The sequence below is a fragment of the Rhinatrema bivittatum genome, chromosome 1, assembly GCF_901001135.1.
Source record: "Rhinatrema bivittatum chromosome 1, aRhiBiv1.1, whole genome shotgun sequence".
Lineage (NCBI taxonomy): Eukaryota > Metazoa > Chordata > Amphibia > Gymnophiona > Rhinatrematidae > Rhinatrema > Rhinatrema bivittatum.
Genome location: NC_042615.1, coordinates 292,431,494 through 292,454,352, shown reverse-complemented (window position 1 = coordinate 292,454,352; position 22,859 = coordinate 292,431,494). Strand labels below are relative to the sequence as shown.

At 46.6% G+C, this 22,859-nt stretch overlaps 1 protein-coding gene across 1 annotated transcript in view; it reads left to right on the top strand.

The window, feature by feature from the left end:
• Nucleotides 1–17,010: 17,010 nt before the first annotated feature.
• CAMK2D (calcium/calmodulin dependent protein kinase II delta) overlaps nt 17,011–22,859 on the top strand; it is a 613,333-nt gene continuing 607,484 nt past the window's right edge. Inside the window, exon 1 of the mRNA XM_029596378.1 lies at nt 17,011–17,083. The gene's annotated coding sequence lies outside the window, so the exon portion shown is untranslated. The remainder of the gene's footprint in view (nt 17,084–22,859) is intronic.

The window sequence follows — 22,859 nt, the reverse complement described above, 5'->3', positions numbered from 1 at the left end:
CCCATGACAAAACTGAAGGTCCGACAACCATTTTGACCTTTCTTGGTATTGAGCTTGATTCCGTGGCCATGGCCTGTCGATTGCCGGTCGACAAGCTTGTGCAGCTTCAAGGGTCGATTGCGGTTGTCCGCCGGGCGGCGAAGGTCACGTTAACACAGCTGCAAGCTTTAATAGGTTCCCTTAATTTCGCGTGCCGGGTCATTCCCATCGGCCGGGCTTTTATTCGGCGTCTGTCTGCAAGAACGGCGGGCGTCCGGGCGGGCCATCATTTTATCCGGGTTACGGCAGCGGTGCGAGCGGAACTGGCGATTTGGGACCGCTTCTTGGTCTCTTTTAATGGTGTTTGCCTTATACAAGACCCGGAGGTGTCTAATTTGGACTTGGACCTGTATTCGGACGCCACAGGGGCTACTGGCCTGGGCCTCTATTTTCAGGGCCGTTGGTGTGCTGAGCGCTGGCCGGCGAGTTGGGTTGCGGCCGGTACGGTCAAGAATATTACTTTCTTGGAACTCTTCCCCATTCTGGTGGCGCTGACGCTGTGGGGCGCCGACTTAGCCAATAAACGAGTGGTGTGGTGGTGTGATAATCTGGGGGTCGTGCAGGTGGTCAACAAGCTTGCGGCCAAGTGCCCTAAGGTGTCTGCTTTGCTGCGGGAATTGGTGTTGTTATGTCTCCAATGCAATGTCACCGTTAAAGCTCGACATGTTCCTGGGTCATTGAACCTCATTGCTGACGCTCTCTCTCGTTTTAAGTGGGACGTCTTCCGTGCAGCGGCTCCGCACGCCCGCCCGACGGGAGACCGGGTTCCCGTCTGTCTTTGGAGACTCGGCACGCCGTAATGTGGGACCTGCTCCAGTGCTCCGTGGCACCCGCCACCTGGAAGGCGTATATCTCCGGCAGACGTTATGTGGCCACTTTTTTGTTCTCTATTGGGTGGACCGGGGGGGCCGTTGGCGAGGGGGAGCTAGTTCGCTACATTTTGTGGGCTCGCCGTGCGGGGTTTTCCGTGGCCTCGGTTCGCAGCCAGTTGGCGGGTTTTGCGTTCTTCCACAAACTGGACGGGTTCCGCAGCCCATTGCGTAGTTTTTTGGTGCGGAAACTTTTGGCTGGCTGGGGCCGGGCTGCGGGTCGGAGGCCGGATGGCCGTAGGCCCATCCGGTTTCCTGATTTACTTCGCCTGTCGGCCGGTTTGCCGCTTATTTGTCATTCCGCCTACGAGGTCCTGTTGTTTCGGGTGGCTTTCGTGTGGGCTTTCTTTGGTGCTTTTCGACTGGGGGAACTCGTGGCAAAATCGCGGGGTGACGTGGGGGGCCTAGGCACGGGCGACGTCCATTTATTTGACCATTGCGTAACGCTCCGTCTTCCGCGATCCAAGACAGATCAGAAAGGTGCTGGGGCTTGGATCTCGTTGCGGTGTGCGCCTCACGAACTCGCATGTCCGGTTCGTTCTGCGTTGTTGTATGCCGCTGCGCGGCCTCGAGTCGGCCCCCATTTCTTCGTGCATGAGGACGGGACCCCTTTGACGCGGTTTCAGTTCACGGCGGTGCTGCGGCAAGTCGTTGATTCCCTCGGGTGGGATGCGCGGCTGTAAACCTCGCATTCCTTCCGGATTGGGGCAGCCACAGTCGCGGCCGAAATGGGCTGGCCGGCGGCTCGAATTCAAGCCTTGGGTAGATGGAAATCGACGGTTTACCGGGGATATGTGCGGCGGTAGGGGCGGTGATGGGGCGGTAGGCACTGCTGGGCGGTGGCCCAGTGTGGTAATGGCTGTGTTCTGTCTTTCAGATTTGTTCGGGGTCGAGTCGCAAAGAGATTGTGCTTGGATCGTGGGCCACTCTTTTGTTCATCGGGCTCAACGTCGCGCACGGAAGCGCCCATATGGGGAGAATCTGAATGTGGCTGCGCAGGAGGGCGCTGTGCGCTGGTTGGGCAAAGGTGGCATGTTATGGGGTGGTCTGTGTAGTTTTTTGCAAGGCAAAGTTGAGGCCCTCGGTTTTCCACGATTCCTTGTTATTCATCTGGGGGGGAATGATATTGGTCGGCTCACGTGCCGTGAGTTCATCAAAATCATCCGGAAGGACCTGGCGTTTCTCCTGAATCGCTTGCCCAACACGAAGGTGGGTTGGTCGGACATCATTCTTCGCTTGCGCCACCACAGGGAGCCCATGTGGCGCAAGGGCGTCAAGAAATTGAATCGCCAAATTGGGAAATGGCTTGTGCGCGAAGGGGGATTTTGGATCAGACACGAGTGGTCATGGGAGGTTTTAGAGGGGTATTTCCTGGGTGATGGGGTTCATCTGTCCGAGATCGGAATAGATTTGTTCAACAATGCCTTGGAAGAAGCTCTTCAGGTGCAGTTGCGAGTTTGGCCGCAGTGGGGGAACAAGGGCATTTAATTTGCCTTGTTAGTGGCAGAAACCCGAGCCCTATTTGGTTATGTATTGTTGGGAATTGGGATGGGCATGTTTGAAAGGGGGGTTAATGCTCGTGCAGTTTGGGGCCGCTGCACGAGAAGGCCTAAAGAGCAAGAGGGGGCCGATGCTCAGGCCGCAAACTTACCCTCGCCGATGACGTGGCGGGGTAAGAAAAGAGGGGGGCACTAAGCTGCTTACCATTGGGCCGCGATGGTGAGTGAAGAATGGCATGCGGCTGAGGAGGGGAAGTGGGGGAGTTAACTTTTGGAATAATGTTAAAGTTTGGCTCGGGTTAGTTTCAATAAACTGCGGCCTTATTTTGTTATACCAATCAGTTGTTGTGTCTAATCTGTATAAGGAAAAGGGAGGGAGGGGGAGCGCTTGCCTGGACGACTGGTCCCGGGTACTGTGTTAAAGGAGGCGAACCGGGCTTGTCCCGAAGCGCCGGAGGTAACGCGGGATCGGGCGGGAGGTAAGGAAGCCGCGAGGGAACGGGGGGGGGGGGGGGCGGAGGGGGTCCAGGAGGAACAGGAGCCAATGGCAGCGCAGTAATTCAAACAACTGCGCTGCCATTGGATAGTCAGGGAGAAGAGGAGAGCGAGGATAGCGGGGGAGCGGTTAGTGAGGAACACGGCAGCGAAGCAAGCGGAGGTAATTTGGCTTCCCTCCCTCCCGCCCCTTTCGGACTTCTGTGCTTTGTTTGTGTTTTGTTGATGGACTGTCGCAGTAGGCGGAAACCCGAGCCCTATTTGGTTATGTATTGTTGGGAATTGGGATGGGCATGTTTGAAAGGGGGGTTAATGCTCGTGCAGTTTGGGGCCGCTGCACGAGAAGGCCTAAAGAGCAAGAGGGGGCCGATGCTCAGGCCGCAAACTTACCCTCGCCGATGACGTGGCGGGGTAAGAAAAGAGGGGGGCACTAAGCTGCTTACCATTGGGCCGCGATGGTGAGTGAAGAATGGCATGCGGCTGAGGAGGGGAAGTGGGGGAGTTAACTTTTGGAATAATGTTAAAGTTTGGCTCGGGTTAGTTTCAATAAACTGCGGCCTTATTTTGTTATACCAATCAGTTGTTGTGTCTAATCTGTATAAGGAAAAGGGAGGGAGGGGGAGCGCTTGCCTGGACGACTGGTCCCGGGTACTGTGTTATCAAGTTTCTGATCAATAAGCTGTAGTACTACTTTAGAAACTGTAACTGCCTCTAATTTTCTAAATCACTTAAACGATAGTTATATCAATCAGTTATATTTTAATTGACTCCACTCTCTAATATCTCTAATGTCAGACAAACTGAATGAGCCCTTGCTTTGATTAAAATGAACTCTGACGGAGTAATTAATAAATTCTGTGTGCTACATGCTGGAGGATCTAAAAAATATGATTACTCTCTATTAGTAGTGCTACCATCTTCCTTATACTCCCGACCCCAAAATAACGATGGGACATAGCACCTGATGCTACCCTCTAAACCTCCCCAAAATGTTTTAAAAGTAGTGGCCAGAGCAACCCAAGGAGCCTCCCCCCCCCCCCCCCACACACAAACCCCCATATTGAAAAAGACATACACTCACCCACAACCCTTACCCCAACCTTCTCACCTCACCCAGAACACCCAAGGTGTCTGGGAGCATGGTTCATTCCTACTGTTAACTGGTGAAAAATAGGGATCCCCTCTGAACTAAACCCCAAAAAAGTACCAAAGGCAGAGAGGTAAATAATGAGTATAATAACACATCATACCAAAATGATAACTACATGTTAAAATATACTGGAAATGGTGTCAGAAGAGATGCACAAAAGATGCAATCTACTGCCTCGCGCCACGCAATGGGACTCAAGCAGTCCTCAGACAACAGCGCTGAGGCTCCATCGCTTACCTATCCAGTATGTAAACCATCTTTTATTTTCTAATAAAATCAATTTACCCGAAAAATATATATCTATAAATGTCACTAAACATGAAAAAACTTTTACTTATCTTATAAAAGCTAGACTTGCAATCAGATCACAACCCCCCCCCCCAAACCTAATAGCGCCTGAAACATGCAAATGCATGTTGATGGCCCTATTAGTATTCCTGCGCGAATACTAATAGCTGCACATTTTACCCAAAGGTAGGCGCTAATTTCTGCCGGCACCGGGAAAGTGCACAGAAAAGCAATACAAACTGCTTTTCTGTGCACCCTCCAACGGAGGTCCCGAAAGTTAAAAAAAGTTTAAAAAAAAATTTGAAATGAGCCTGCGGCTCGTGGGTTGATAACCAGACGCTCAATTTTGCCAGCGTCCGGTTTCCGAACCCGTGGCTGTCAGCGGGCTCGAGAACCGATGCCGGCAAAATTAAGCATCGGCTGTCACACCCGCTGACATCCGCCGCTCCTGTCCAAAAAGAGGTGCTAGGGATGCGCTAGTGTCCCTAGTGCCTCTTTTTACCACCAGCCCTAATTTAAATATTTTAGTTTATTGTATCGCGTGCACAGGACACTGGCCTGTGTGCGCGCTGGGGGAGCGGGCGCTCGCCTGTTCTCCCGCGAACTTCACTGTATAGGCCTGATAGGGAGGAAAAGGAGCATGACTACAGCTCCTTCCATTGTCTATGGGAACAAACTGCCTTAATCTAGCCCTGTATTTATGGGAAAATCAACATTAAAAAAAAGGATATTCATCACAACCCAAAAAAGATATTTGAGATGTATAGGAAGAAGGGCTACCATCGATGCTCCACTAATAATACACCTGACTTTCCCTTAGATATACCAAAGTCAGTAAAGTGGAAGACCAAACTCTCAAAAGGTAAGTATATAATTGAAAAAAGAGGAGAAATGATGTATAATTAAATATCCCAAGCAGAGGAGGCGAGCTTTAAGAAATGCATCAAATATTAGACCCAGTAAAGTAGTTAGATTTGTTCCATCATATGGGTCATTCTGAACATTTGAAATACTGAAGAAATTCAATCCACATACATCTGGCTCTCGACACGTTTGAATTTCGCAAGCAGTGCTTTATTGGGAGGAACAAAACAAACGCCTTAAGTCAAAAGAGATTTAAACAGCAATTCAGCCCAACACAGAATGACACAAGCTGAATTGCTGTGTGTTAGAGACCAATGCAAAAGAAACCCCACCCACATACCAAAGATAGAAAAAAGTATTCTATTTTCAGTCTAGTGTCTGAAATATGTAACAGGCAATAACATCTTAAGAAACAGCCAGGAGGAATAAGGAGGCAGACTATCTGTTTCCTTTTGTACAATTTATTTACAGTGAAAGCAAAATGCAAAGCAAAGAAAACAGGCAAAATGATGCAGCTCACCTTAAAACTTAGGTAGCACAGAGACATTAAACATAGCTGATCTTCTCATAGTGTGGGTTCCTGCCTGCTTTCCTGAGCCTCCCTCACCCTTCTGGGCCCAGACTCCTTAAAGTATGGTGAGGGAAGCCTCCCTTCATCCAGAATCCCTTGTGTGGCTGATCTTTAAGGAGGACCGGGTTAAATAGTTGTAGCAAGTCCTTTAAAGTGGTTTGAGGGAGTTTTCAGCATATTCCCTCACATACCCTCCCCTTCAGCTAACCCTTAGTTGGATGAGTGCCTGCCTGTACCAGGGACACCTCTCTGGACAGCAAATCTGCATTGGTGTTTTCCTTTCCTGCCCAATGTTGTATTTTATAGCTGAAGGGTTGTAGGGCCAGAAACCATATCAACACACCTGCATTGGACTCCTTATTTCTATTTACTCATATGAGTGGTTTGTGGTCTATTACGAGAGTGAACTACCATCCTAGCAGCTAGTAGTGCAAGGCTTCTAAGGCTCACTTGACTGCCAAGGTCTCTTTCTCAATTATTGAATAATGCCTCTCCTGAGGCATTAACTTCTGGCTAATATATGCCACAGGATGTTCTTGACCATCCTTCTCTTGTACTAAGACTCTTCCCAAGCTTACTTCTGAGGCATTGGTCTGCACCATGAAGGGTTCAGTGGTCCAGTCTTATCAGGACTGGTTTGGAGCATAACTTCTCCCAACCAGACCCTGAAAGACCTTCTCTGCTTCAGTAGACTACTGGACCTTCTCTGGTGCTTTCTTTAACAACAGCTTTGTGAGAGGCTCCGCCTTCTCCAAGTAATTGGGAATAAACCTTCTGTAGTACCCCGTAAAGCCTAGGAATGCTCTCACTTTCACTTTTGTTTGCAGAACTGGCATCCAGGTAATTGCCTCGATCTTCTGTGTCTGTGGATGGACCTTGCCTTTCCCCAGAGTATAGCCAACATACTGGACTTCTTGCCCTGCCAACAAACATTTCTTAGAGCTGGCTGTCAGTCCTCCTTTCCTCAGACTGGTTAGCACAGCCTGGAGATGGCTTAGTTGTGTCTTCCAAGCTGGGCTGTATACCACAATGTCATCCAAGTAAGCAGCTGGGCAGAGGAGGCAGTCAACCAAGCGTTGAAACATTGTGGGGGTGCCATGGAGTCCAAATGGAAGGGTGGTAAACTGAAAAAGTCCCCCCGATATCGCAAACACAGACTTATCCTTCACCACTGGCATGAGAGGTACCTGCCAATAGCCTTTCATAAGGTCCAAGGTAGAGATGAACTGGGCTGCTTCCAGACATTCAATCAGTTCATCCATTCATGGCATGGGTACGCATTGAGTTTTGAGACCTTGGTCACCTTTTTAAAGTCCATGTAGAACCTCATGCTCCTATCTGGATTCAGTATCAACACTATGAGTTAGAATCAATCACTGTTAGACTCCTTTATAAGCCTGAGGAAAAGCATCTCCACTTCTGTCTCAATGACATGGAATGAGAGGCATCTGTCAATAACCTTTTGTAAGATCCAGGGTAGAGATAAACTGGGTAGCTCCCAGACACTCAGTCGATTCATCCACTCATGGCATCAGGTATGCATTGGGTTTTGAGACCTCATTCACCTTTTTAAAGTCCATGTAGAACCTTATGATCCTATCTGGCTTCAGCACCAACACTATGGGTGAGCACCAATCACTATTAGACTCTTCTATAATCCCGTGGCAGAGCATCTCCTTCACTTCGGTCTTAATGATGTGGTGCCTGGCCTTGGGAATCCGATAGGGTCATTGCCACAACTCCATGTGTAATGATGTCATGTTGCACCAAGTGGGTATGACCTGGTAAATTTGAGAAGATCTCATTCTTTGTTCCACCAGCTGCTTGTTTTCAGCTGTCTGTGTGGTGGACAGCTGCTCTCTGAAAGGAATCTGGGTTCGGTCCACTTCAGGTCTGATCTCTGGACCAAATTCTCCTTCTTGCACCACTTTGCATTCCTGTGCAATCCACATCTTCAGATGGTTTACGTGCTAGATTTGAGTTTTCTTTCATTTATCTGGCTGGGCTATTTTGTATTCCACAGGATAAAGTTTTATCCAAAACTTTATAGAGTCCTTGCCAAGGGGCTAACAACTTGCTTTCCAAACATGGGAGGAGGACAAGGATAAGGTTCTCTGGCTGGAATACTCTTTGGATGGTAGGGTGATTATAACCTCAGGCTTGGGTAGCCTGAGCCTTCTCTAGGCATCAGCGGGCCACCTCTCCAGCCCTTTTTAGGTGATGCTGCATTCAGAGAACATAGTCAATGAAGTTCTACCTGGAGTTCCCTTTATCTTCCCAAGTCTTGTGAGCTATAACCAAGATTCCTCTAGGTCTCCTCCCATAAGGTAACTCAAAAGGGGAAAACCCCATCAAGCTTTGTGGCACTTCGCAGATTGCAAACAGCATGTAGGATAGTAATGTGTCCCAATTCTTACCATCTTAAATGCACAATTTTCCTCAACATTTGTTTGAGCATCTGACTGAAGCGCTTGATGACGCCATCGGTCTGCGGGTAATACACTGAGTTACACAAAAGTTTTTACCTTCAGCAAATTACAGAGTTGTTTCATTACCTTTAACACAAATGGAGTTCTTTGATCCATCAGGATCTCCTTGGGCAGCCCAAGTCATGAAAAAACCTCCATTAGGGGGTCGCCACCATCGGGTTCTTCATATTCCATAGAAATACTACCTCCCAATATCTTGTGGCATAGTCCAGAATGATCAGGAGGTATGTATTTTCTTGAGTAGTTCTCTCTAGTGGTCCCACAAGGTCCATGGCCACCCTTTCAAAAGGGTCTCAATTATGGGCATTGGTATGAAAGGTGCCTTCCAAATGCTGGTAGGCTTTGTGAGTTGGAAAGTAGAGTAAGACCAGCAATACAACTGGACCTGTTTATGGTAGGCCTGGCTAATAGAACTATGCCAGTATTTTCTCTTGGGTCTTTTCCTCCCCCAGGTGACCTCCTAGAAGGTGGATGTGTGCTAATTTCATAACCTTCTGGTGATGAGGTTTGGGAACTAGGAGTTGTGCTATCAATTCCCCTTTCACTCTTCCATTTTTGACTCAGTAAAGTAGGTTCCCTTTCATTACAAAATAAGGAGGAATAGAATTTGTATCCTGTGCTGCAGGGACTAACTTCCGTCCACCATTTGTATATGTTCCCAGGACCACTTAAAAGACTCATCCTGCCTCTGAGCCCATCTGAAGCTTCCCAGGTCACCTCCCTTTTCCCACTCAAAGAGGCCAGGTATGACATTCTGGGTGGGTTGCTGCTTTTCCCCCAACTCCAACCCTTCCTTCCAGCTACCGCTAAATTAGCAGCATAACTGTATTTGACCTATTGGCATTGCCTCCAGGACTTAGGAGTCTTAGAGTCTTTATGGTACTGGTCTGGATCTTCTAAGGAGAAGAGTTCTGGAAATGCCAATTTTCCATTGCTATAGCTGCATGAACCCGATGTGAGCTGGTTCCACAGGTTCTCAAAATTTGGACTGTCCCGTCCTATCACTATGGGGTAGGGAAGCCAAGGAAGAACTCCCACCTCTATTCTGCTTGGTTGCCCAAGGTCTTCAGTTGTACCTGGCTTGTTGGATACTGCCATTGGTCTCTGTGGATATGACTCTGTTGTAGTCAATCTGTACCTGCTTCACTAATTCTCTTCAAATGAGTGTTTTTATATTCTCAGAGTCCACTAATGCCTGGGTTGGAAAACCATCTAGTTCAATCACAACCACAAAAGTAGAGACTCCCTGGATAGGAAGATCCACAAAATTATAAAAGTGTGGGGCCACGGCATTAATGTCCTTTGGCTCATCTCCTCTGTGGGAACAGTCCCATTCAAAATGGCCTCTCTCCCTGCAGGTGAAACATGGTGGTACTGTGGGCTTTTGCAGTTGAGGTGAAAAGTCCAGCCTGTCTAGCACCCCAGGCTATTGGGGGGGGGGGGGTTCCTGTTCTTAGGACTCCAGCATCCTCTACCTGGGTTGGATGGTCTTCCCTGAGTCCATGGCAATTCAGGAATGGACTGAGCTTGGTAATATACCTTCATGATTTCCAATGCCATCTCTAGAGTAAAATTCAGGTGTCTGCACACTCACTGCCACATAGGGGGATCTAGGCATCTAGGAATTATTCCAGCAAAACCATGTTGGCTACTTCCACCCTGGTCTTCCCTTCTGGGCACAGCCACTTCCAAGCCACATCCTTAAATTGGTGGAAAAGGTTCTACAGGTTCTCCTCTGGTTGAAGGTCTCCCTGCTAAAATCACTGACAGTAGGCTTCTGGGTTGAGTCCCGCTCTCTCTAAGATGGCTGCTTTGACTTCCTGCTAAGTGGCCCTCCCGTGCTGGTCAATTTGAGCTTTCAGGGTGTTCTGCAATTGCTGCTGCTCTCTAGCAAGGACTTGGATCACATGCTCCATCTTCCCTGCTTTCTGAGCTGCCTCCAAACTGGGTATCTCTCTGGGGAAAGGAGAGGGGAAAAAAAGAAAAAAAAAAAACTGCTGGCCTATCCAGCCCTGACTCACTGCTCGAACCTTGATTGCATAGGTGGGGAAAACCCCCTTGGCCTTCTGTAGCATCAGCTGGGTGAGTATTTATTTATTTATTTACTTATTTTTACACTTTTATGGACAGTCATTTAAGTGTTAACCATCACAATGGTTTACAGTAAAGCACCCAATAAATTACAATATAAAAGTTTAAAGTGCCATCCTATAACATCCGGTTACAGAGTAAAACGTAAAAATGTTAAAAACAATTCCAAAATCTTAAATCATAACTATGTATAAAATCTTAATCATCTATAAAATAATAAATCATGTATATAATAAAATTGTAATGCTAACATTAAGACTAAAATTTTAAAATGTCAAATCATTAATAACTTAACTATTATTAAATGTTTGGTGATACATGGTGATCTAACTACTATATCATTCATTGAGTACACAGCCATTCTTTATCTCTCCTGTTCTTTGCAGAATGCTTGTTTAAAGAGCCATGTTTTCAGCATTCCTTTAAATATTTTTGTGATTTTGTTGAATTCTTAGTTCCAACGGTATTCCATTCCATAAGGTGGGACCAGCTAATGACAACGCTCGATCCCTGACTTGTGTCAAGCGTGCTGATTTTAACGAGGGTATTGAGAGTAATGCTTTATTAGCAGAACGAAGATTTTTTTGAGGTATATGTAAGAATTGGGAGGCCCCAGGAAAAGAGAAAAAAAAACTGTAGGTTTTTTCTTTTTTCCTGCTGTGGTTGTGGGCTCTTGCTTGTGCTTCCCGTTTAGGCAAGAGATTCCACTACCAACATCATATGTGGTCACATGGGTAATAGCAGCTTGGGAAGCAGCCAGGAGGAATAAGGAGGCAGAATCTGGCTGTTTCCTTTTGTGCAATTTATTTACAGAGAAAGCAAAATGCAAAGCAGACAAGCAAAATGAGGCTGTTCACCTTAAAGCTCAGGTTGCACAGAGACATTACACATAGTTGGTCTTCTCATAGTGTAGGTCCTGCCTACTCCTCAGGGCCTCCCTCACTCTGGGCCCCTAACTTCTTATAGTATGATGAGGGGAGCCTCCCTTCACCCAGAATCCCTTGCGGGGCTGATCCTTAAGGAAGACCAGGCTAGATAGTTGTGGCCAGTCGCTTAAAGTAGTTTGAGGAAGTTTTCAGTATAATCTCTCACAAGGGACAAATTATTATGCGAATGCATGAAATGCCACACCAAGTGGAACAGAACTGGTGAGAGCCCCTTGATAAGAAACTGGCAGTACATCACTTGTTGTGTAAGAATCATCCAGTACAGTGCATTCTCTTGGCTCTTCCATTGTGGTTGGTGCCAGTTTCTTAAATTGTCCCCATAAGGCTAGCAGAATTTCAGTAACACCAGTGTCCTGTGTTTTTACAGGATCATTCCTCTGGTGAGGGGGATGTGTGTGTGTGTGAGAGACCATATGGGCTCGAGTAACCGTTGAAAGGAAACATGATAGAGGTCTATAAATGTCATGAGAGAGCTGTAACATATAAATAGTCCTAGGCCTAGGAGACACTCCATGAAGCTATTTGATAGCACTTTTAAAAGAAATCAGAGAAAGTATTTTTTCAGTCCATGCACAATTAAACTATGGAATTTGTTGCCAGAGGATGTGGTGAAAGAAGTTAGCGAAGCTGGGTTTAAAAATGATCGAGACAAGTCGGGATGTGAATCGTGTCCTCGATCGTCTTAACGATCGATTTCGGCTGGGAGGGGGAGGGAATCGTATTGTTGCCGTTTGGGGGGGTAAAATATCGTGAAAAATCGTTAAAAATCGTTAAAAATCGAAAAATCGAAAAACCGGCACATTAAAACCCCCTAAAACCCACCCCCGACCCTTTAAATTAAATCCCCCACCCTCCCGAACCCCCCCCCAAATAACTTAAATAACCTGCGGGTCCAGCGGCGGTCCGGAACGGCAGCGGTCCGGAACGGGCTCCTGCTCTGAATCTTGTCGTCTTCAGCCGGCGCCATTTTCCAAAATGGCGCCGAAAAATGGCGGCGGCCATAGACGAAAAAGATTGGACGGCAGGAGGTCCTTCCGGACCCCCGCTGGACTTTTGTCAAGTCTCGTGGGGGTCAGGAGGCCCCCCACAAGCTGGCCAAAAGTTCCTGGAGGTCCAGCGGGGGTCAGGGAGCGATTTCCCGCCGCGAATCGTTTTCGTACGGAAAATGGCGCCGGCAGGAGATCGACTGCAGGAGGTCGTTCAGCGAGGGTTCCGGCGCCTCGCTGAACGACCTCCTGCAGTCGATCTCCTGCCGGCGCCATTTTCCGTACGAAAACGATTCGCGGCGGGAAATCGCTCCCTGACCCCCGCTGGACCTCCAGGAACTTTTGGCCAGCTTGTGGGGGGCCTCCTGACCCCCACGAGACTTGCCAAAAGTCCAGCGGGGGTCCGGAAGGACCTCCTGCCGTCCAATCTTTTTCGTCTATGGCCGCCGCCATTTTTCGGCGCCATTTTGGAAAATGGCGCCGGCTGAAGACGACAAGATTCAGAGCAGGAGGCCCGTTCCGGACCGCTGCCGTTCCGGACCGCCGCTGGACCCGCAGGTTATTTAAGTTATTTGGGGGGGGGGTTCGGGAGGGTGGGGGATTTAATTTAAAGGGTCGGGGGTGGGTTTTAGGGGGTTTTAGTGTGCCGGCTCATGATTCTAACGATTTATAACGATAAATCGTTAGAATCTGTATTGTATTGTGTTCCATAACGGTTTAAGACGATATTAAAATTATCGGACGATAATTTTAATCGTCCTAAAACGATTCACATCCCTAGAGACAAGTTCTTAGAGGAAAAGTCCATAAACCACTATGAGGCATGTAGACTTTTGAAAGCTATTGCTTATCCTTGGTGACGAGCAAGAAGGAATTGGCTCTATTCTTTGGGATCCTGCCGCATAAATGTGACCTGGATTGGCAAGTGTTGGAGATAAGATGGTGGCCTTTATTGGCCTTTAGTTATACCCAGTACATCATTTCTTATGTTGGGATCTTCCAATGTGTAACGTGCAGGGGAGTTAGGCAGTTTTAACTGTTTATTTCCATGAACAATCACAATTCTTTACTTCTTTTATACCAAGAGTGCCAACTCCGGTCCTCAAGAGCCATAAACAGGCCAGGATTTCAGAATATTCACAAAGCATTTGCATGAGATCTATTTGCATATAATGGAGACAGTATATGAAAATCTGTCTCATGCATATTTATTGTGGAGATCCTGAAAACCTGGCCTGTTTGTGGTTCCTTCTCAAGGACCAGAGTTGGCCACCTGTTTCATATAGTTCTGTTTCACAATATGAAGGCTGTAATAATGGAAGCACTATATAATTTTGTTTTAAATCAATTGTGAGTGTAAGCAATTTGTTGGGAGAATTTCCTTCTCTCTCCTTTCTCCCCGGTACTTTCCTCCTCTTTTTCCTCAAGTTGCCTGGGTCAGAGGTCATTGAGTAACTTTCGTCTGACTTATGAGCAGGTAAGATGAGTTAAGAAAACAAGCTAAGCATAAAGAATACTTGAAATAAAGATTTTCTCCAATTTTCCTGTCTGCTTACATTTAGTTCTTACTGGATGGGAAAATAACCTGGGGAGCTTAGGTTGCAGTATTTAACATGGCTGCATATCTGTGGTTTGAATATCAGGGAAAATATATTGCCATTTGTTTCCATTTAGTGTATTTTCTTACTTTATCTGGTTAAAAAATCCACTATATGATTACTTGTGTTTTCCAATATAATGTGATGTCAGTTATTATGAAGTTTCATCTGACTTCTGAATAAACCATCTAAAAAAATCCTGCTGACCATAACTGAAGACTGAGCTGATGTTTGTGTGAAAAGCGTTGCTGGCTGAGTTGCATGTAGCCATCCATTACATATTAGACTGGATTAGGATAGAGAAAAATAAACAGAGCCATTTTCTAATTAAGGCTGCCAGACTGCATCCTATCACAGAAAAGTTGGTAGGCGTAGGCAGGGGAAAACCACTTCCATCCCAACAGCAGACATAAACTGGTAACCTTTCAAATGGAGCAGAAAGTTTCAGTCTGCTGTTGATAACAATGAAAAGTATTGATTTTTTAAAACACAAAATAATCTAGCTCTCCTATTGCAGTCAGTCAGTTAGGAGCTCTGCTAAGTTAAGTATAATGGCCCCTCTGGGTACATTACCACTAAGCACTGGATGACCGGCAGTGTTTCTATATCAGAATAGTGTTATGCTCAGGCTTGTGGACCCTTAGCCGACGAGAGGATGGTATACCTTTCGGAGGGTCCGTAGGCTCTCTTGTCGGGTGGCGAGGCAGAACAGGAGGCGGGACCAGCTGACCCTTGGCCCTGGAGGCTGAGGAGAATACAGAGGCGATGAAGAGACGAGATGAGGCGCTGTGTCTTCACCACTGGTGGTCTGCGGTCCCCCTGGGAGGAGCCCGTAGGGACCCGACCGCTGGGACTTAGGTGGACCTATGGAGGTCAGAGCAACGGTGCAAAGGCCAACTGGAGCTTTGCCCTGGAAGCCCGCGGTCCCCCCAGGAGGAGCCCGTAGGGACCCGGGCCGCTGGGACTTAGGTAGGCCCTTGGAGACAGAGTCTTGAGGGAGTCCTAGGTCGAGTGCCAGAGGGTCGTCGCTCACCAGTCCAAAGTCGTGCACCAGAGAATCACCGCTTGCCAATCCGAAGTCAGAAACCAGAGAATCACCGTAAGCCAATCCGAAGTCAGGAACCAGAGAATCACCGTAAGCCAATCCGAAGTCAGGAACCAGGAAGACAAAGCAGAAGCCAAGCTCGAAGAACTCACCGAAGCAAGCAGACTGGACAAAGCTCACAGGAGACGTTGCCAAGTAGAGGAATGAGCAGAGGAAGCCTCCTTAAATACTTCCTCTGCTCTGGATCATTGGACGCAGGTGAGTCTAGTTAAAGGGACCAGGTCCCTTTAAATGCAAATGAGTTGATGGCAGCCATCTTGGATCCTATGGCGGCGGCCATCTTAAATCCTCCCGGCACTGAAGACGCTGAGCCCCGGGGAGGCTAGGAGGGCTCCCGGTGAGGGGGCACCCCGCGGGCCCACTCCAGCCCGCAGGAACAACTGCCCTGGGTCCGGGCTTCCTTTGGGGCTGTTTGCCGCGGCAGGTCGCCGCTGCGGCCAGGTAGGGGGGGCGCGCCCGCGGGCGGCTGCGGGCGCAAAACACAACAAATAGGTTAGAGAATGGGGGAGTTTACCATTCAAATGCAGCCCTTCCTTTTGAGGGAGCTGGAATGGCCGTCCCCCTGGAAAGTAATAAAAACATCTCTCTGCAGAGAGTCTGTTGGCAGTCCATTTAGGTTTGCTGAGAGTTAGGTGGCAGTAGAAGCGTTTCTTGCATTTCAATTTTCAGGCCCACTTGGAGGAACCAGGCACATCCTGTCTGGGGAACCTGAGCAGGGTCAGGAGGTGATTCCTTTCAGTCCACACATTGGCTCGTTGGGATTTCCCTCTGGGTTGCTTTTTTCGTTTGTTTTTTTCACATTTTTAGTAGTAGGAGCCTTGTGAGACCCTTGGGTGTCACCTGGACTCAGGGCACGGGGAACCCTGTGTTTGGGATGCCCTTGGTGGGGAAGACCTGCCCCTCCATACCCTCAGTGAGGAAGAAGGTATGGTGGTGACCTGCTGCAAGGAGGAATTCTGCTGGCAAATTCTGTCAAAGGGGAAAAGTCTTGGATTGTGAGCTCCAGGAGGAAGAGTTTTGGGCTGCCCCTTCCTTCTTGCCGTGGAGCAGTAAGAGCTGCCTGTTCAAGAGAGAGAGAGAGAGAAAGAGAAAAGAAGATGTGCAAATTGATCACCTAACAGTGAATAAGGACAATTTAACACCATTGAGGGCACCCTTTAGGGAGAAAGAGGATTGGACTCTCTGTGCAAAAGGCTGCATTTCACCACTTTTATCAGTTTGAGAAAGAGGTTTTTTTTCCTGTCCATTTAAAGGATACCCTGCACACCTGGGAACTCTACTTATCCAAGCCTTGGAGGGTGGATGTCTCCCTTTCCCTGGTTTAGAAATTCTTGTACAGACAGAGGGAAAAGAACTGTGATAAGAATATATCTGTGGTGTTGTGGATTAAGTTAAATTATGCTATCTTTCATCAAATTATCAGTCAGTAAAGACTTTTATTTTGGACACTAAACCAGCGACTCTAGTGTATTTCTCGGGCACATAGAGCACACACAGTGAGAATAAGTACCCCTTTTCCCATGGCCAAGAAAATAATAAAAGAGTCACCCCTAGCACACTAGGCCTTGAAATGGAAACCTTTCCCCATCTAACAAAGAATCCAGGCCTTGGGGTTTGAAAGAATGTGTTCAAGCTAGCCTGAGGTTTCAGCCCCAAAAAGACTTTAAATCTTGTATGGCCCCATTGGAGTGCAGTCCTGTAGGGTAAACATCAGTGACCCTAAACAGGATATGCATCATGAATTTTTGAGGCCTACTGCTATGCACACAGACTGAGTAAAAGATGCAGGCCTAAATCAATGCAGACATGGAGTTTGCAGCCTTGTGATGTTTTTGGCAACTTTATATGAGACTGGTTTTCTTTTACACAAAAGAGGAAAGAATGTGTTTGTTTCTTCATATCAGGGAGTTGTCATCACCTCTCAAATGAAAGGAGAACCTTGGACCAGAACTGGGAACATGTCCTTGGTAAAACTTTGTATCCAGCCTTTGGGTTTATTTGCCATCCACCGAAAAGAGCTTCATTGGACCCTTGGTGTCGAGACAGCCTCCTGTTACAGAAGTGACACTGGACTTGTGCAGTACTATGGAGGGTGAGAACATTGGCTTAAATTACCTTTCAGCTGGGCTAATCTAGTTTAGCAATTGCGTAATTCTTAAGTGCAAAATTGAGCCTAAAGATAATGGTTATAAGTTCTGATTGTCTTACATGACAGTGCTTGCACTGTAAAACTAAAACTGAATCTGTTACAAAAGCAAAGAAACATGAATAATTGTATCATATTAAAACTTGCTTCACCATATGCTGCTAATAAACTGACGTGACAAAAAGTATATCTGCTCCCTAAAACGAATAAATTCATATCATAAGGTTACAAGATTAAATTATGTTAATCAAATGTAAGATAACCACATCAGATCTTCCTACAGTCCACACCTGGGGATGGAATTACATAAGCAAAAAGGAGAGAAGCATTAAATGTTATCCTGGATATATTTGGTAAAATGCTTTGCCATCTGACTTTATGGTGAGGGCAGATCATCTCTCAGTCATATTTCTGGCACTGTATATATACAAAAATAATATAGCAGGTGTGTTACAGCTATATGAATTTATTCTGTCTGTGCTCATGATTAGAATCATTTGCTTTCGGCACAGCCCGCAATGTCAGTGTGCAATGACAACGCTTACATATAAACCTTGCCAGCAGGCCTGGATTTTATGACACCACGTGGTTCGCTCTGCATCTTTTCCTAGCAAGAGTATCCCTCTGAAACAATGGAGATTCTCAAGAGAAGACACATTCTGCAGCTATCTATAAATCATGCATTATATTATCAAAATCACTTGGGGCTGCTGGGTGCGGAGCGTGATAGGGGACAGTGTGAGGGCACAGACAATGGTGCAAACTCCACAGGTCACCAATCACCCAGGTTTTATAAACTATAAAACCAGTAAAAACTGGAAAAAGAACCATTCACTAAGAGAAGGCTAGCAAGGAGCAAATAAACTGAAACAAACTATTCAAGGTTGCTAAAGTGATTGTCTGTGCTCTTCATGATTGCTTGACCTATGATTGTGCTCCTCTAATAAGTAGTGACGATCCATCAGGGTAAATAGAAACCATTGATTAGAAAATCAATCTAAAGGTCAGTCAAAAGGTGTTAATTTGTAATTCATTTGAGAGAGAAAACATGAACAGACGAAGCTGATGACATGAGGTAGTTAGGACAGGGATATCAGCACTGCGTACACTGAGTAGGGCTATAGAAGTGTTAAGTAGCGAGAAGTAATGTAGCCAGATATCCACTAAATTTAGAGCCCAAAGTTACTTCAAAACTAGCCAAAAGTCATTTTGAATTCAAAATTAGCCTAATACTATCCAAATATTTAAAATGAAGAAAGAAATATCATTTTTAACAATACAGTGATTCACATTTGGCAATGAATGCTATAGACACTTGCCTCTACTTTAAGGAGCTGAACAGTTATTGTAATATGAACATTACGCATAATTATGCAATATGTGAATAAAACGGAAAATTTCATAATGCCTCTGTATCGCTCCATGGTGAGACCGCACCTTGAATACTGTGTACAATTCTGGTCGTCACATCTAAAAAAAGATATAATTACGATGGAGAAGGTACAGAGAAGGGCTACCAAAATGATAAGGGGAATGGAACAGCTCCCCTATGAGGAAAGACTAAAGAGGTTAGGACTTTTCAGCTTGGAGAAGAGATGGCTGAGGGGGGATATGATAGAGATGTTTAAAATCATGAGAGGTCTAGAATGGGTAGATGTGAATCGGCTATTTACTATTTTGGATAATAGAAAGACTAGGGGGTACTCCATGAAGTTAGCATGTGGCACATTTAAAACTAATCAGAAAAAGTTCTTTTTTACTCAACGCACAATTAAACTCTGGAATTTGTTGCCAGAGGATGTGGTTAGTGCAGTTAGTATAGCTGTGTTTAAAAAAGGATTGGATAAGTTCTTGGAGGAGAAGTCCATTACCTGCTATTAAGTTCACTTAGAGAATAGACACTGCCATTAGCAATGGTAACATGGAATAGACTTAGTTTTTGGGTACTTGCCAGGTTCTTGTGGCCTGGATTGGCCACTGTTGGAAACAGGATGCTGGGTTTGATGGACCCTTAGTCTGACCGAGTATGGCATTTTCTTATGTTCTTATGTTCTTTAGATATTTTTCGATATTAAATATAAGATTGAAATATTATCAGTCAACATCTTAGCAGTGGCACTAATTCTCACCTGCTAGAAAGACACTCAGAACCTTTATATTGGATCTGCCATACCCTGTGTTGTGTTCCACGGCCGCAGACTGCTGCGGCTATGGCCCCCTACCTGAACTGCGATGGCGACCTGCCGCAGCAGCATTGGGGAAAGCTACTTGAGGCCGGTGCCTGTTGTTCCCGCACACCGGTGCGGGCCTCCGGGGTGGCCGCCGGGCTGGGAGCCGTCCCTGCTCCTCCCTCGCGGCATCGGACAGCTTTTCCTTCATGGCCGAAATCCAAGATGGCCACCGCCATCTTAGGCGCGAGGCCACACCTCCTTACTAGATTTAAAGGGACCTCATCCCTTTAATTACCTACAGCTGTTTCCTATGCACCGGACCAGAGGAAGTATAAAAGGAGACTTCCTCTGCTCATTCCTTGACTTGGCAACGTTCACTGTGAGCGCTGTTGGAGTCTGCTTCCTTCGGTGAGTCTTCTTGTGCTTCGGACCCTTGCTTCCTGGTTCCTGTCTCGTCTCAGTGTTGAGACTGGTTCTGTTCAAAATCATTGTGACCGGCATTACGGAAGGGATAGAAGGTAAAGTTTGTCTATTTGCAGATGATACTAAGATATGCAACAGAGTGGATACGCTGAAAGGAGTAGAGGAGAATAAGACATGATTTAAAGAATCTTGAATGCTGGTCGAAGATATGGCAGCTGGGATTCAATGCCAAGAAGTGCAGAGTCATGCATCTGGGGTGTGGTAATCCAAAAGAGCTGTATGTGATTGGGGGGGGGGGGGGGCTATTGTGCACGAAGCAAGAGAGGGACCTTGGGGTGATAGTGTCTAGCGATCTGAAGTCGGCAAAGCAATGTGACACAGCAATATCTAAAGCTAGAAGAATGCTGGGCAACATAGAGAAAAAGGAGTTTATGATCCCCCTGAACAGGTCCTTGGTGAGGTCTCACCTGGAGTACTGTGTTCAGTTCTGGAGACCGTATCTCAAAAGGGACAGAGACAGGATGGAGGCGGTCCAGAGAAGGGTGTCCAAAATGGTGGGTGGTCTCCATCAAATGACTTATGAGGAGAGGTTGAAGGACCTAAATATGTGTACTCTGGAGGAGAGGAGGTGCAGGGGAGATATGATACAAACCTTCAGATACCTGAAACATTTTAATGATGCATAATCAACAACAAACCTTTTCCCTTGGAAAGAAATCTAGAACCTGGGGTCACAAAATGAAACTCCAGGGAGGATAACTCAGAATCAATGTCAGGAAATATTTCTTCATGGAGAGGGTGGTGGATGCCTGGAATGCCCTTCTGAAGGAGGTAGTAAAGACAAAACCAGTAAAAGATTTCAAAGGGCATGGGATAAACACTGTGGATCCCTAAAGGCTAGAGGATGGGAATGAAGAAAAGAGTACATAAGAGTAACTTGCTGGAGTGGTGGTTACTACCCTTAATCAATAAGCTTTCATACTATCACTGCAACTCCATACTTGCTCTCTGCTTCACCGGCAGGGGGAAAATAGGAAAAGGGGAATTAGATTCAGATAGCAACCAACAAGGACATTGAATTGTACAGTCTGGGAAAACAAATAAGCATAGGGATAACTTGCTGATGCGGTGGTTTCTACCCTTAACCAATAAGCCTGATACTTTTGATGCAACTCCAACATTGCCCTCTGCTTCAATGGCAAGAGGTAATGGGTAATTGGACTCAAACAGCAACCAACATGGGCCCTGAATTTGACAGTCTGGGAAACTGATAAGTATAGGGGTGACTTGTATGGCACAGTAGATACTATCATAAGCTTGCCTGGCAGACTGGATGAATCATTTGGTCCTTTACTGCTGTCATTTCTATGTTTCATTTGGAGACCCCAGATTTCTGCAGTGTCCATCACTTGCTCTTTATGGTTTTTTTTTTCTGCTTCCACTGTAAGTTCCAGTCATGTATACACACTTTGGTTACACAAAGTACTTCAGAATCTAGATCTAAAAATAACATAGGGCATGGTTGGAATACTTTAGTAATTAAAAAAAAAAAAGGTACCTCAATGGCTAATACTCAAAATAGATTCCTGGATTAAACTCCTTGGGTGCACTTTCTGCCCCTGTGCAAAGGAAAGTCAGCTATTGCTCCAATTATGATATTTGATCTGTGGTCATACAAGGAGCTAACCAATGTACTGAAGCTCTGTGGGGATCAGCAGTCTGCACTTCAAGCCAGAGAAGCTGCAATAATATTCACCCTGCATGTGAAAGGAGAGTAGTGGAGAAACTAGAAAAATTGCCAAAGGCACTATAGCCTATTAACGCTCCCTGCAAAGATGGTCTGACCTGCTGTTCAGGTTAATCAAATATTGATGCAAGGAACTCACCATTCCACCAATAAACAATAGAAAACAGAGGGCAAGTTTCAAACTTTTGCTGCGGGTAAACAGCTGTTTACCTGCAGGAAAAGCCCCACTGAAACCTGTCCTCCCCTCACTGCCGGTAAAAGTACTGATGCTGTTCATAGCTTAGGTGCTTTTACCCAAGTCGGAAAAGGAGCGGGTTAAAATTGGAGGGAAGGTCCGCCTAGATTTTTCCTGGTAACATCTGCACCTGATTCAAAGCAGGTGAAATGTGTATGCTCGGAGTGCAGCCCTGTTACCCAGTGGCCCATATTCTCAAAAGGGAAACCATATGTGGGGTTTCTCTTTGAAAATATGTTTGCAGGCCAGCAAGCTGTTGTGTCCGTCGCTGTCTGACGTTTCTGCTCCGCCCACCTTACCTCGTTGGCGACTCTCTTCGGGGTTGATGGAAGGCTAGCTGCTGCAGCGTCTCCAGGCTGTCCTCCTCCGGCGTTCCTGGACCGGCTCGACACTGCAAGCCGCCATGTTGACCAGATGCCTAAGGGCGCACGCGTGCGCGGCCCAACTGATGTACCAGTGTTGGCGCGAACCTCAGGGCCGTCCTCCTGAGATGACGTCACCAGCTCCAGATATTTAAGGTCTCAGTTTTCGCTAACAAGACGAGTTAGCAAGGGATTGGTTACCTAGCTTCCTCCTGGTCGCTGCGGATGGGCTTCACTCTCCGCAACCCTAGCTACTCTGCCTCCTCGGACTTCACTAGAGGTACCCGCTCCTCGGGGGCCTCGCTCTCTCTTTTTCTTTGCAGGTCTCAGTCCGGAACTGGTACTTGTTCCTCGAGGGCCCACGTCCCGGACTTGCTCCTGAATACCACTTCTGCTAAGAAGTCATCGCTGCTTACAACATTGTGAGTTTCCATCTATCTCTCGGAGCTTTCCCTGGGTAAAGGTACTCGCTCCTCGAGGGCCTAATGTATACCATCTCCTAGGCTGCCTTAAGAGATTATTGTGTGAGTGTTACCATTAAGGACTTGTTCCAGTACTCTGCATATACTGCCTACTCACTGTCTTAGTTTCTCTACAGCTCAGCCACCCTGGGATCACTATTCCAATACCTAAGGGACTACAGCCCAGCCGGGCGCTTCCAGCTCACTACTGCCACCTTTGGTGTTTTAATATATTGCTTCTAGAAGTCTTTGTTGCTTAACATCAGTCTGTATCTATCTCAGAGCGTTCCCTGGAACCAGGTACTCGCTCCTCGAGGGCCTAA